This window comes from Tauraco erythrolophus, chromosome 15, assembly GCF_009769465.1.
Source record: "Tauraco erythrolophus isolate bTauEry1 chromosome 15, bTauEry1.pri, whole genome shotgun sequence".
NCBI lineage: Eukaryota > Metazoa > Chordata > Aves > Musophagiformes > Musophagidae > Tauraco > Tauraco erythrolophus.
Window position 1 is genome coordinate 13,529,424 of NC_141479.1, and position 14,398 is coordinate 13,543,821.

Genomic DNA, 14,398 nt, shown 5'->3' on the forward strand with positions numbered 1-14,398 from the left:
TTAAATGAGTATCCTCTTTTTTTTATATAAAATTGTCAGATTCCTAAATCAGTATTAGCAGAATCTGTGCTTACCTCCATTTACTGCTGAACTACATGGCAAATAATGTGCTTTTGTTTTCTTTTGAGACTTTGAAATTAAGCCTATTTATGTAAGATTTTAAAGTAATTATAGATGCATAAATCTGCAACATATGAAAACAAAATCTCCTCTAACCAGAACTTCTGGGGAAATAGAAGTTTAATTGAAACCAACATGAGCCATTACAGGAATTTCAGTTGAATAAAGGTCTGTCTAAAAATATGTAAATGTCTGTTTTTGTCCCTGCCTTGTAATGTAGTATTATGAATACGAATACCTTTATTTAATCATTCCAACTGTATATTGGACACATGAAACACTGGGTGATTTAAAAAAGAAAATGCTTGTCAGTGCTGCACTCATCAGTTGATTTAACTAAAATACAAGCTCTCACATGCTTGTAGAGATGGTAGTTCTAACAGCGAGGCCATGATAGACATTACAGATTTCAAGGTCAGGAGTTGTGCATGTTGAGATGCAATAACATTTGAAGATTTACTGTTATTAATTAGGGCTTATAAAAAATAATTATAAAATGTATGTAATTCTTTCATTTTTGTTCTGCTAATGCATAGCTTTTATTAAACATGTTAAAAGTAATACTGCTTTTTAAGGTCGATTAAAAATCCAACTTTGTACATATTGAGAAGAAACCAGGAATTTTGTTTTCATCTGTTTATTGAATTAATGCTGATTTTCTTTTTGGAAAGAGGGCTGGTGAAAAAGACATATTCATGTGAGGAACAGGAGTGGAGGATGGTTTTATAATTATCAGTAGAGGTAAAATTTTATATATCCTAGAGAGAAAACATTTGCAGCAAGGAAATTCTGATTCAGGTCTTAACAACAAGGCAGCTGATACTAGCTGTTGTAGACAGAATAAGGCCATGTGACTGTAGTGATACAAATTTTATTTCAGGAGCACTTAAGAAGCATATGCTAATGTTTTGTAAGGGAGAATGGTTTTAAAATGTCCTTTGAAATGAGAATCTATGCAATTGTTTAAAAGAATGTGTGTTAGCAGCATTCCTTAATTTATATCTCGTCAAGGGCAAATGAGACAATACTACTCTGTGAAGGCAAGATACAGATGGTTGGAAAGAAATTCAAATACACGAAGTGCTTTAGGTCTGGCTATCATTGCATCCCGCGGCTATCTTTTTCATGTATCCTTCCCTCTGCTGCCGTTGAATGCAGGTACCTCTTGTTGCACAGACCGTTTCATCTGCTACAGTGGCTGTCAAATACTAAGGATGTAATGTTCATTTGCAGAATGTAAACAAACACGTTTCCATTTTGAGATTCAAATGAGCACAGAAGTATTTTGCTGTTTCTTTGTGCAGGAGGAGCTGGTAAGAATTAGTCCTTTAAGATTCTAATTGTTCAAGAGCCAGAATTCAAATAGAAGGACAGCATCTGTTGGTTCAATCCTGCTTTTCTTAGAAGGCTTTTGGCACTACAAATGCTGCTATTTGCAATTAAATTGCTTTCTTTTGAGGGTGGTTTCTTCTACAAATGAAGTTGTATCTCGAGACTATAACATAAAGAATGTATGAGGGGGTCTAGTGGCAGAACTGCAGAAAGCATTCCTGTCGATTAGGGATATGAGAAAGTACTGTTAGGTTGTCATGAACTATGATTTCATTCCAGGGAATAAGTTTTGAGAAGTTGTGGGCATAAGTCTGAGAAGAAACTACGCATGTGTTAGCTATCACATCAGCGCCATACCAAGAGGAGGGTGAACAGCTTGTTTGTATTGGGTCATATATTGAAGGAAAGCGTTTACTGTGGTGGCCTGCTAGCTCAAAAAGGAGTCACAATTATTACATAGACTTTCTCATTGTATCTGTTGGCCAGATGACATGCATATATATAAACAGAGGAATTGAATGTGACTTTTTTGGTAGTTGCTCAGTTCATGTGAGTAGTTCTGTGTAAGTAGTTTGAACTCTGAAAAACAAACAAACAAAAACAAAAGAAAAAACACAAACAAAAAAACCCAATGAAACAATGAAACCAAAACCCCTGAATTCAAGGAAATCCAGCAACATTTCAGAACAGTATTTGGGAAATAAAGGTTGAAGTGAAATAGAGCCCTTGAGTTTTCTATTTCTTTAGAATTCGTTTGGGTTTCATTGTTTTCTTCTGAAGGTATTATTTTTTTGATGGAGACAGGTTCCAGACTTCAAATTTATAGTAGCTTCAAATTTATAGTAGCGTATTAGTGAAATTCCAAGACCAATATTAAAATAAACTAATTTATTTTACTAATAATGCTACTGTTGGCACATGGCATAGTTTTATATTCCGGAATGGCCATTTCTTAAAGTTTTTGTGAACAGAAAATTAATTTACCAGTGAAATGATACGGATTTCCATTGTGAATGGGTAGAAGCTTAGTGTCTGCCTTCTATGAAGAAACTTAGCAGCAAATGTAACACGAGACAGCGGGTGAAGAGAGCAGGTGGGGGGGGATAAATGCCACAGATGTTTTGTATTTTTCAGCCACCCTTTTTGTTTGGTAGCAGTTGATATATGTGTGTGTGTGCACGTGATATATGTATGTGTGTATATACTTGCACATGCACAGTTTATTATACATAATATCTACTTTAGTGAAGCTTTAGAAAAAAAACCCTGCAGGTTTAAATGGCCAAATTGAGACTTCTCAATGAAGTCCAGCTGGCCAAAACTGTGTGATGCTTTAGATATTGCCATTTGATGTTTAATGCTGGACATAAAATTGCTGGATTATTTTGATTTGCAAGCTTATCAAAATGATTTCATGGCTTCCAGTGATCTTTCCTGTTTATTTATGGAGAATATCTTAGTTGCAGCGATGCAGTCATATTAGGCATTGTTAAATCAACCTAGCTTTTATTCATCGTTGTAGCCTTTCATGTAGTGGTCATTTTCCTTCCTCCTTCAGCTTCTCACATTTAAACAGATCACAGGAGAGAGATCTATATGAAATTATATTTAGTGATTGTGCTCTTAACACACTTTTCTGTCAAGGCTACTGGCATATTGATGATGAGCCCCTTATTTAATAGTGATTATAATTGATTTCTCATAACTCTTAATGCCAGGCAATGATTAGAGAATGAACTATGACCAGCCCTTTCTCATGGTGAGAAAGGTTTTTCATCAGATAGTGTAAGATTTGAGTAGAACTGCAGTGTTTTTTTTATGCTATGAAAACCCTTATGAGTATTAAAAAAAAAAAAAAGTAAAATGTGCTTATTTTAAATGACTTTACTGACAAAACATTTAGTAATGCTGTTTCTGTTATTGTATTATCTCTAAATGCCAGACTAGGCTAACAAAGTAGAAACCTTGCAGTCTGGCTTCTCCTTGGCATTGTTTATTTCCTAGTACTTTATAGCTTCTTTACTCTTAATAAGGCCACACTCATCACTGATCAGATGCTTTCTTATCCAAAGAGAGGACACTTGAGAGAGAAATGAGAACTTCAGAAAGACTGGGCTAACTATGTTGGTGACTTGCTGCCAAGTACTTTGATATGTTCTCATTTCTGGGGTGGTGGATATTGACAGGTTAGCAGGCTTTTCAGCATTGGGCATGGTCTGAGAAAAAGAAATATCTTTGGATTAGGAGCCTCAGGAGGAAATACCCCTTAGTCCTACAACAATTAATTAGCAGTGTAAGGTGCAAAGTAGACCTGGTCTTGCTTTGGTTTGTTCTTGTTTCTTAGGTCTTACAGGCAGTCATATGGATAGTTTTCCTCCCATTGTAGATTAAAAGACGTGATATAGCTGGAATTTCCTTCAGTTTGGGTATTCCAGACTCAGTGCTGGCAGTGTGAAGCAGTACTCTGCAAACGATATAATAAATAGGGAATCAAACATTTGAGAAAAGATAAAAAAAGGTAGAAGAAATGCAGAGCAACAGGAAAAACACAGAATTGTGATCTATTCTCTTGTCCCGCCACCTTCTGCCACCCCCAATCCAGCTTAATAGGAGTTCTTTACTTTTTACTTTTTTTTTTTTTCTTTATTTTTCTTTATCCCATAGCTTGGCTAAATCTACTTTTCTCTTTTGTTTCAGCTCTGCCTTCTGTAGTCTGTTACTGATGGCTATTCCTTCCTTCTCAGTCAGTTCTTATCGATATTCTGATCCCACCTTCTCACAGCGAGATCTACTTGACATGGTTATTTACAGCAGACTTTTACTTGTAAACATAGAAAATTTAATTGTTTCTCTTGTTTGCTGTGCTGCCTTTGGAGCAGTACTGCTGTCTAGCTTTTAAGCCTAATGCCACGGTGTGTCTGACAACATAAATGAGAAGGAACGGTATAAAATCTGAAGGTTTTGTTCAAAATATAATATGGATTTGTAAAACTTTGAAGTGAAAGAGGTTTCTTCTATAATTTAAAGTCTTAGGAAATAGTAATATAATTCTGTTTTCCTGTTTTTTAAAAAAAGTGAGCGTGGGGAGAGCTCTGCAGCATAAAGAACAAACTCAAAATTTATTCATTAAAAATTCATTGGCAGTATGTTGAGGAATCAGTAAGCTGCTTTTTTCACGTTCACTTTCCCTACTTTCTTTTTCTAAAAGAAAGTATGTGCAACATATAAAACAGTGCTGTCTGAACTGCAGACTTCAGGACGGAGTTAAAGCATAACCAGTAGAGTTATATTGGAGGATTGTCTAGTTTATGAAGAGCAGGCCTTGAAATTGAGACTCATATTTTTATTTCTTCATAGCTGATTTATTTTTGGTCTCAAACATGTCTCTCCCCGTCCCCCCTTGTCTGTTTCCCTTCTCAAAGGGAGGCTGGTGCTGTGGTCCCGTGCTGCCCTTGCAGTTCTTGGTGCAGCGCTGCCACACGGCAGGCTTGGGAGAGGGCAAAACTGTAGCCAGCAAGGAGTCCAAAACTGGCCGTTTCGGCTTCGAAAGAGAGCAGTCAATAGCCCATCTGTCAAGACAGGGATTTATTTAACACAGTGTATGTAAGATCTTGGTAAATCATGCTGTAATTATCTAAAAAATTACCATGTCAATGAGTAGTTTACTATGTCAGATGACGGTATCTGCAGTAGTCTGTTTGCTGCAGTTCAAGCATATCCAAAGATCTGACAACTTTTATTGTGCAGTGAATACTGATCCTTTTTAACCATCCAGTTGTTTATCAGTTTGCTCCTTTAAGTTTATCAAATAGACATGAAACAGAAAGAAAAAAATCATTATTCAGTACTGTTTCATACATATACATCTATAACAAACATGTACATGTATGTTTAATCACAAAATCAGCAACTTTATTGTGTTCTTATTTTTCATACATGTAATTTTTTTCTATGCTTTTCTGATATCGGAGACTTGATGATAAGATAGATATTTGTGCAACTGAAAGCAAGATTTAAGCATAGCAATTATCTGACTCAGCCCTTGTGATTTTAATTACCGTGTTCTCTCAGTATGAGTGGATGAAAGACCTAATGGGGTCCTTTGCAGAAACCAGCAACTTTATACAAGGTCTTATGAAGAATGATAAGAACTTCATTCCCAAGAACTTTAAGACAATACAAGAATCTGTGTATCACACATCTGTGTTTTAGTTTACAGTTATATTTCTGATTTTTTTTTTAAATCATTGTGGAAGTACTGCTACAATAAGAAGCTTGGGATACTGTCTTCTCTTTTTATAACTGCAGGTAGCAGGAGGTACTAGAAGGGACAACTGGTAGAAACCTACATGAAGAATCAAGGCCTCGGTTACCTATAAAGAGGAATAATTGTGACCTCTCTTTTTCCAGAAAGACCTAAATTTGCAGCCTTCTGAAAGGAAAATGTGTTTTGTTGGCTGTGGTCTAATGGTACACAATTAAAAGGTTGTCCTCTCCCCTCTCACTTTATCAGAGATTATAATGTGCAAGATTTATACTTAAAAAACTCTTCTAATCTCTTGCACTTCTGTTAATGGACCACTGGGATTTCAGCATCTTGAATACAGTGTCCCAGGGGTGTAGCAAGAGCATGTCACAAAGTCTTTGCTCTCAGACGTGAAGAAACTATGTCTGAACCTGGTCAATAGTGCTTCTGCCTAAGAAGAGAAGATTACAGATCTAAAACATGGGAATGAAAGGCAAGCAGTATGTGGAAGGATGTGATGGGGGGACTGACATGGACAATATGCACCCATCTTCTGCATCTCCATAGACTAAAATGGCTTGTAGCTCTCCTAGTTAATAGCTATGAGTGTACTGAAATTACAATGTTTGAGGAATTCACTTTGAAAGGATCTGTTGTTGGGATTAAATATAAACAGATCTTCATTTTACTTGTGACCTGACCTGTTAAGGACTCTTTAAAATGTTCATTCCCATGTTAAAATTTACTTCCTTGGTGCAAATAAGAGTAAGTGTAAAACATTTCTGTCCAGGGTTTGGTGTTTTGTGGGGTATTTTTGTTTGGTTTGGTTGTTGTGGGGTTTTTTTAAATACATTATCCTAGTCTCACCAAAATAATAGTTTAGTGTGAAAATTCAAGTTTTCAAAGCCCAACTGTGAGAAAAAAATTAATCATTTAATGGGTTTGGAAATAATTTATCAGCACATGCATACAAAGGTCAACAGCAGGACATTGAAGAAAAAAGTAAAGACTCTGCAGAGGAGTGTGGTGAACTCCTTTCTTTCAGTGTGGTGAACTTCCTAGAATTTGCAGAAGGACTCAGTGGCAGGTTCATTATTAGGATGAATTTATAGCATCCTGAAGAATGTTCAAGGCAGTCTACGATCTAAAACAAGACTGGAGTTTAGTCTGGATCTTCCTTTTTGTTTTTACTTTGAGCTATTTTTTCTGTGAAACTGCAGATAGGAATAACAAGCTGCAAGAGGGAAGGACAAACCTTCATCACTGTTACTGTGTCCTTAAATTAGACATGTCTATATCCAAGACAATTATGTTGTAAGAGTTGTTTCTGTTTCTTGAAGAAAGTAGTGGGTTTTATATATATAAATAAAAGGAGATTAAAACAAAGAGAGCAGTGTGCTGCACTGTTGAAAAATAACTTCCAGACAAGGTCTGTTGCCCCTAGTCCTAGTGACTTATTGGGATCACATTTTCATCTTCAGTGTATGGAGAAGATGCCATGGAGAAAATTGCAGGACAGTCAGGCAAAAGGAAATCAGAGGCTGATATGAAATGATGTGATGAACTTAAGCAAGAGCATGTTACTGAAGGTCTGTGAAGGTTGCAGAATCAGTCTCTTTATTCGATCTTTGTATCAATTATAGTTGCCCCAGTTTAAATAAAGGGCATAGTAATATTATTTCAGTCATTTGTTTAGTGCTTCATAAAATGTTTCTACTCTATTAGCATTGTTTCTGTTAAACAGGCCGAAGACTGAGGTTACTTTACCTTTTCATTCTCCTTAATAACTATTGTCTATGGTAGTTTGTTTCTATGGTAATGTTTGTGATGCTACTTTTTCTTTTATTTTGGGTAAAATTCTGGAATGCTTGTATGAACAAACACACTCAGGCTCCCATATGAGACTTTTCTGCATGGAGGTCACAAGATTTGACTCCAAACAATGAAATAACAAGAGCAACAAAGCCATTGTCATACAAAATTGCTGTTTGACAAAATTAACGAGAAGGTCAGAAAAATTTAAAGTGCTTGAAGAATAAATTGATCAAAGGATGGTTTAAAGGATGACAATTTTTTTCTCCTTAATATAAAACTCCTCAGAAATGCGTATCCATCACTGATTTCACAACAGGATTTTTGTCCTGTACCCGAGGACATATGAATTGAATCACCAGTTTGACACAGGGTGCAGATTGGACAGAAAGTAGCCAGGGAGCAGTGGAAAATTTTGAAGCTAAAATTGGTTTGGAGAACAATATTGCTTTTGCTATTTACAGCCTTTACAGACCCTCTGAGGGCAAGTTCCAGGTAATGTGTGGGGCCAACTAGCTGGGCAGCCAGACCTTGGATGTTCCTGTAGACAATGTTAAGAGATTATTTCTGATGTACTTTTTGGATTTCCGCCTACCTGCATGATGAAAAAGTCATTGCTTTACAGAGAGAAAAAAAAAAATGTAAAAAACTAGAAATGGTCAAGGTAACCAGCCTTTCCCCACTGTCAGGCATTTGAGGTCAGTTTAATCCCTACTCTTTACAGCCCGTTTTGTTCATGCCCTGACATTCTCTACATTAATGTTCCAAGATTAGAAAGTCTTTGCCTTGGAGATCTGGTGCTTCTGTCAGCAGGACTCAAGTTGCGTATAAGGATTTGTATGTACACATATGGTTTTTCAGGCCATGTATAATTCTTTTTTTTTTTATGTAGATAAGAAATCTCTAAGTAGGGATATTTAAATCTTTTTTCTCTTTTTCTCTTTTTTTCCTAAGCACATCAGGAAAGTTTTTATCCTGATTGTGATGTGGCATTGACACTTCAGAGAAACAGATTCCTTTTTAGAGCAAGCTGTGGTGGAGGAAGCAACCACTTAAAAAATGGGGTTTACTGTTAGAAATCTAGCTTCAGTGTTAAATTATGGAACAGATAACACTATTTGATAGTAAATACATCTTAGTAGCTGTGCTTCTGGGGATTTTACAAATGTTGATAGTCAGTTTCGTGATAGAACAAAATAGGAGACTTATAAGCTTCCGCTGCCTCATTTTCATTAGCACACAGTGTTTGTATTATATGGCAAATTCATGAGATGGTGCTACAAACTGAAATATGTGACATTAGAAAGATCCCCATTTGCATTTACACTCCATATACACTCTAAAGCTGTGCTTAATGTTATTATAAATTGTGGCCTGCTTTTGAGAAGCCCTTTAATGTAGCCAGAAAACTTTATATTACTTGCACTAATATTCAGAGGATGACACTGTAAAAAGGAAGGAATCTTCTTACTACAGACCAGTACATGGATTTGATTTTACTAAACAGCCCTTGGACACATGTGATTCCCACCCCCTGCCCAGTAAGGATTTGAGGATGTGTGTGTTGTGTGCAGATGAAGCATATATACGTGGAGATTTTTTATTTTTTTCATTGTGTTTTGGGTCGTTGAGGTTTTGTTTGGTGGTGGGTTTTTTTGTGTGTGTGCTTTTTGTTTGTGTTTTTTTTTTTTTCCTTGGACCCATACTCCAATAAAAAAGCAAAACTAATTATTTGGTCCATTTTCTTAATAATTTTTCAAAATACTCTTTCTTCAGTAGAGAACTGCAGGAATTTTCTTACTGTTCAATATTTGTGTAGAAAGAGTTAACATTAAAAATATATGGGTAATAAGTAAATATCACACAGTCCTGTCAGCATCTAATTTGGTGAATACTAGATGGCTGGAAAACAAGATTTCTGATAAGTTCTAAATTGTTTTCATTCTACATCAAGATAAAATAAGGCTTTAATTTTATTTATCTGTCAGTGAAAAGGCAGATAGTAAAAGCCACAGAAAGTCAATAAATCCACTGATTGAGACATATGCTTCAAATGTTAGACCTACTGATTCTAATTCCTGCCAGGAAGCATGGTCACATCATAACGTGGTTGCTGGTTATTTTGGGCTTTGACTCTTGACTAGAAATTCCCTTTGAGCCTGAAGAATTTCACAGGCTCAAGAATAGTGGTATCCATAACTACATTTCTATTATAGCTTTCTTTCAAAATTTATATTTTTGATTTTATTACCCCCCACCCCAGAAAATGGTTTATCAGAAAGATCCTGAGCAATTCCATTTAATGGGACTTCTTAAAGGTCATGGAGTGGGGAAATTAACAGGTATTTGGGGTGGGGGGCAGTTTTTTCTCCAGTTAGCTAGGAATTAACTGGTTCATTGTCTTTATTACTCAGTACATTAGAGAGCAATAAAATCCAGTATAATATTCCAAAGGTGTGTTGATGAGTAAATAAAATAATTCTTTGTTGAGAGTTCGTATGTGTTAAAAAAGAGTTGTGTACATTGGAGGTTCTTCTCCTAATGTAATGTGCTTCGACATGTCATACTTTGTTAATCTACACACTTTAAATGCCAGATACAAGACTAGTTCACTGATACTTAGTCATGACTGTGACTGTATCTGTTTTGGGTTTTGTTGTTGTTGAGCTCCTTTAAAAGCAAAACAAACTCAAACCAGAACCCAACAGCAACAAAAAACCTCCATGGAAGCAACATCCTTAGAAAACTGGAACAATACTGCTAGTGTGCTAGTGGAGCTTGTTCAGGAGAATATAGAAGAAGAAAAAAAAGCCTTTAAGTCATTTTAAGGTTACAAGTATTTTAGTTTTATTTTAAGTAAATACATTTTGAATTATGACAGGGGAAGCAAGCCACCTAAATCAGAACAACAAACTGTGCCAGACAAACCTGAGGGATGCTAATTCTGCAAGCCCCTAATTTCATCTTGCATGCATGAGGAAATATAGGATAATTCAGCTCAAATAGAAAACTTTAGCATTAACTATGACTCTCTGAGTCTTATGGGATTGGTAGTGTCATCCAAACTATAGATCAGGTGTGGCGTAAGCCGTGGTGAGATGAGCTCACAAAGGGCAGTGGGACAAGGAAGGTTGTCTCTGGTTATTCAGTCATGCACCTCTGTTGCTACCAGCCTCTGTGAGGGTTCTCATTAGCACCAGCTGTCTTGGTTGTTCCATACTAGGCTTTTAGGACCTTGGTCTGAAAATACTTATTGAGTTCACTTAGGCCACAGAACAGCAGTCAGTAAGTCCCGTTTGTCACTCTTGATCCAGGTTTGATTAGAGGTTGCTTTTAATAGTGGATGGCTTCAGCAACGCAGTGGAGCCCCCCTGAGTCCTCTGTGTGCTCCTCGTTTCGTACTGAAATGTGTTCAGGTAAGAGCCCTGAAACTGTGGGGTAACTAGACCACGTCCTCAGTCATAACCAAAGTGTTGTGTTGTGGCTGTGATGCTCTAATACAATTTATGGAAAACTTGAATATTTACTCTTGCTTATGCATGATCTGGGTTTACTCAGATTCTGACATCTAATTAATATTGCACTTCATAAGAGTTTGTGTTGTTCTTCATCAACATTCAATAAATTTTTAAAGTCAAGTCTTTCCTAATTGTCAGTAATGAGCCGGTAAAACTTATATTGGATTAAGAAAAGACAGAAACCCACAAGAGCTCCCTATGCCGCTGAATCAGTAAAATCCTAGTCACAAAACCCCACTGTTCAGTTCAGGTAACTGGCACTGCCTCGTGGACTGCCTTGGGTGCTAAATCTGATGGATTTTGTTTCCTTCATGTCATGCTCAACAGTTATACACTCTGTAGCACTTTAATGATGTACCACAGCAGAAATCATACACACTTTTAAAGCAGCAAGGGATGCAATCTTTCAGGTAACTTAACCAATTGAGTTATCATGGTCTCTTTTGCCAAAGTTAATTGTTGAAGTCTACTTATGCTTGGAAATCTGTTGAAAAAGCACAGACTTTTAAACTTAAGGACCATTGTTAGAAACCTTGATCTTACAAACCTGACAATGCAACATTTAAAGCTGAGGTAAATTTTGTGGCAGATCTTCTTTGATATCAGCTGTCGAAGTCCCGTTAGTTTTTATGGACTGTGGTGATTTACATTAGCTGAGGATCTGCTGCAGATGACTTAAGATCCCTAGGTGAAGAAAGGTACTGGGCGATAGAGTGGGGAGGAGAAAAGCCTTAATAGCCAAACAGCTTTTGGTAGCTCTGGGTAACTTCTGCTGTCTACAGTAAAAAAAATCCCAAATGTCATGACTTCACTCATATGGGCGAAGAAAGGAAGATTTGGCCTTCTATTACTTTGGAAAAATACTCTATCTGCCTTATCTAAAGGTTTTGCAAGTGAGAAGGCAAGTCATCTTCCCTGTCATGCCTTCTTTCTCTACTGTAGCAGTTAAAAAGAAAGCAAAACCTCACACTAAAGAAAAATTGAGTGTTACCCTGTAACTTTGATTCAACTTTATTTACAAAGCGGACATTAGCAATGTAATGTACTTCACTTGAAGTTTTTCAGAACAACTTAATTGGTTTTTCATTTCCTGAACAGGAACTTGTTCTATGTCTGCCCAGGGAGCCACGGTGGGTTCATGAACACCTTCTGGAGCTTTTCTACTGGGGCGAAGCTGGTGTTCATCTTCTGTGCAAGGTTCATACACCTGGTAACAAGGTGGAATGACTGGACCATCTTGCTGCTCTGTTGCACCAACTGAAAACAGCAACCTGAGATTTAGTATTCACATCTAATGGAAGCTGTTGAATAGCGTGCAGTAAAGTTATACGTTAGTTCACATTGGGAAATGAAGGTTAACTAAGTGAAGTAAGCCCAGTACAGACTCAGTTTTATGGAGTCTCTTGATATTTGAAATGTTGAAGACATTTATTCCTAAGGTTCCGGAAGTCTGATTGTGATTAACTCCAGAGTTAGCTTTATTTATAGAAATAATACAGTTGTGATAGAAAGCTTGAATCAATATTGACTCAGAGGAAGGTGCCACTTTAAGGAAATATTTACCTTTATACCTGCAGGTTTAAAATACCTAATTTAGGAGTTCTTTCTGTTGCAATTTATAGAGCTCTGAGTTGAACTGTGTGAATATTCCCTGTGTTAATCATCAATGCTACTTCTTGCAATGTTAATACTTTCAAGTAGGTGTTTTCTCTCTGTTATGCCAGTGCTTTTTAGAATGCAGCACACAGCAGAACCACCATATTAGCAGTACATTTTATTTCTTCCATGGTGTTTGGGAGCTGTAGGGGCAGAATGTATTTCGGTCAATCTGTGTATGTAATATGTAGGCAAAGAAATTTCAGTTCTGTCCTTGCCTCATGGGTCAAGAAATATTGGCAAGGTATTTCTTTTTGCAGTCTATAAATACTCCTTAATCTATATGTCCTGTTTGTGTCATTGTGCTTGTGTCACCTTTACTTTCCAACGTGAGTTCATGTGTGCTATATATAGTGTTTGCAATGCAAGGAGTAAAAATGCTCGATGTGGTAACTACAAAGTTATTTTTAAATGCCGTGAACATAGATAGTATTGACTTCGGAAGATTATAGAAGCAAGGGTGTCTCAGCAGGGAAAAAACAAAACAGATTTTTGCCAGTTCGAAGTCAAATTCTAGTTCTTTAAATGCAGGCTTCTACTACTGCTGAGTGTTTGTTGAAATGATCATAATAGTGGTATCAAACTGGTAAAATATATTATATTTCTTGCAGAAATAGTTTGCTAGTGGTGCAAGGTATTCTTGGGTAGCATATCTGTGAATCCTCTTGGTTACAATCAGTTTATTCATGGCTCTCACCTGTACAACATAAGAAAGCTGAAATAGACCTCATGTAAGACAATGTCCAAAACGTTCATTAACAGTATGTCTCCAGTGCCATAAAAGTAAACAAATAAAATGCAGACTTTCTCTGGAAGTTGGCAAAGTAGAACGCAATAACGGAATAAGTTCTTTTTTATTCATAATTGGAATTTTTAAGTGCCATTATTCTAGGGACAATTTCTAAAGGCTTTCAGGAATTCAAGTTATAATTACTGTAGTTTTAAGTGTGATCAGGATTTCTGAGTATAGAAGTTTCTTCCTGTCAGTATAGTTAAATAAGCAGTATTATCAAGTTAAACACAGTGACAACAAGCCCTTTGGCAGGTAATTGGGATGTCCTTTGTAGGGATGTATAGTCTGCGTATCTGAGATGTGCATGTCACATGACCAAAATGCATGTCTCATGCTGGCTTATTTCTCCACTCCTGCTGGACACAAGAACTGTAACTCCTGTCAAGAAATGGGATGCAAAGTTCATTCTTGTCAGATGGTTCATTGTGTTTGTGTATGTGGTGACAACTGGTGCTTGTGTTTGATTGCCAGACATAATCAAAGCAGAGTAAGATAAGGAGAAACTAAACCATATCTTAAAAAACACCTTTCCCCTACCCCTCCCTTCTTCCCGGGCTCAACTTCACTCCCAATTTCTCTACCTCCTCCCCCACAGTGGCACAGGGGAAAAGGAAATGGTGGTTGTGGTCAGTCATCTCATGTTGCTTCTGCTGCTCCTTCCTCTTCATGGGGCAGACTCCTCACACTCTTGCTCTGCTCCAGCATGGGGTCCCTTCCATGGGAGACAGTTCTTCAAGAGCTTCCCTGATGTGAGCCCTTCATGAGGGCTGCAGCTCTTCATGAACTGCTCCAGTGAGAGTCTCTCTTGCAGGGTGCAGTCCTTCAGGAACAGACTGCTTCAGCGTGAGCTTTCCCACACAATCAGTCTTCTTCGGGCACAGCCACCCGCTCTGTCGTGGGGTCCTCCACAGCTGCAGGTGG